The sequence below is a fragment of the Sceloporus undulatus genome, chromosome 2 (assembly GCF_019175285.1).
Source record: "Sceloporus undulatus isolate JIND9_A2432 ecotype Alabama chromosome 2, SceUnd_v1.1, whole genome shotgun sequence".
Lineage (NCBI taxonomy): Eukaryota > Metazoa > Chordata > Lepidosauria > Squamata > Phrynosomatidae > Sceloporus > Sceloporus undulatus.
This window is the reverse complement of record NC_056523.1, coordinates 138,172,435-138,174,281: the sequence shown is the minus strand read 5'-3', so window position 1 is coordinate 138,174,281 and position 1,847 is coordinate 138,172,435. Positions and strand designations below refer to the sequence as shown.

Sequence of the window (1,847 nt, the reverse complement as noted above, 5' to 3'; positions counted from 1 at the left end):
CAGTTACACTCATCACTGTGTGGCCTGGACACCTTCAATTGCAATCATGTTTAGTCTGACATGCAAATCTAGGAGGTGCTAACTTCTTTAAAAATCTTGCTTCTAATGGCTATTGGCCATGATGTTATTCTGAGTGGAAGGTGTTTGAAGGTTTAATCCAATGCCTACTACAAGTGTTGAATTATATTCACTCTCATGCAAGCTGATTTCTCCTTGCACAACAATATTTTTCTTTGAGTTGTTCCTCTCGTCTGCCCAACTGTTTCAGAGCTTCCCACAACTAGTGGATCAGATTTGGGAGAACATGGGGGGGGGGGAACTGCCCAGTAATCAGGGGGAAATCTAGTCTGCTACTTTATATGCTGTCCCCTGCAGGGAGCTTGGAATGGTGCTCAGGTAAGAGATCTGGCACTCTCCTGCATTGCTTTAATGTTCCTCTGTACAAAGTTCATCCTCTTAAAAAGTTGTGAGATTCCTGTATTTATGATTTAGGATGAATAGCTAATACCTCAGAGGACAGGATCAAGATTCAAAATGACCTGAATAGACTAGAGGGTTTAATGGTTGGGAATGCCGGTGATCCTGTTGATGCTCTGGTCAATACCTGGAACACCGATCTTACCAGGGCTATCGACACAATCGCTCCCAAGTGCCCTTGCCATCCCGCCCCAAATCGGAAGCCCTGGTTCACGCAGGAGCTGAGGAAGATGAAGCGGTTTGGACGACGGCTAGAGCACAGGTGGCGGAAGACTAGACTCTTATCCGACAGAACTCGCCATAGGAACTTTCTTCGTTCCTATCGGGAGGCAATACATGCAGCGAAGAGAGCCTTCTCCTCTGCACGTATTGCGTCTGCAGAGTCCCGTCCAGCAGAGCTGTTTAAGGTGGTGAGGGAAATGACGCAGGTGCCCCCTGTGCCAAATCCCTTACTTAACCCGACGACGGCATGCTGTGACATGTTTAACAACTTCTTTATAGACAAAATCTCTCAGATAAGAGCCGACTTAGATGCCACCGTTGAAACAGAGTTGACAGGCGAGGCATCCAGTGACTCCGCCGATGTAGTCGTACTGGATCAGCTCCAATCTGTGAGTACTGATGACGTGGACAAGCTGCTTGGTAAGGTGAGGAAGACAACTTACCCTCTCGACCCTTGCCCATCATGGCTGGCCGTCCAGGGGAACATCTAGGAGGGACCACATTACTCCGGTTTTGAGGTCCCTCCACTGGCTGCCTATCAGCTTCCGGGCCCAGTACAAGGTGTTGGTTATCACCTTTAAAGCCCTAAATGGCTTGGGTCCAAGCTTTCTCAGGGACCGCCTCCTCCCGTACAATCCTCCCCACACTCTCCGCTCCTCTGGGAGGAACTTACTGCAGCCTCTAAAATCTAGGCTTGCGGCGACCTCCCAGAGGGCGTTCTCTGCTGTCGCCCCCAAACTCTGGAACGACCTACCGGATGAGATCCGTCAGATAACATCATTAGACAGCTTTTAAAAAGCGATCAAGACAGATCTCTTCCAGCAGGCCTTTCCAGATTAACCATCCCAGCCCAGGTTCCCTGATTCCCTCATTCCTCCCGTGGCCCCATCTTAGTGATGGTTGAGGATCAACAGAGGGACATCAGGATTTTTAGTTTTTAATTGTTGTTTTTATGCTTTGATATTGTGTTTTAATATGTTATACTGTTTAATATTGTCTTAAGGGGGGGAGGGATAAAGTGTTTTTAATTGTTATTTTTTATATTCTACTGTTGTTAACCGCCCGGATTGGTTTGCCAGAGGGCGGTATACAAATAATAATAATAATAATAATAATAATAATAATAATAATAATAATAATAATAAGAA

At 46.4% G+C, this 1,847-nt stretch overlaps 1 protein-coding gene across 16 annotated transcripts in view; it reads left to right on the top strand.

Annotated features, from left to right (window-relative positions):
- The window catches only part of LOC121921183, a 32,930-nt gene that overhangs the window by 25,972 nt on the left and 5,111 nt on the right, over positions 1-1,847 (top strand). The window lies entirely within an intron of this gene.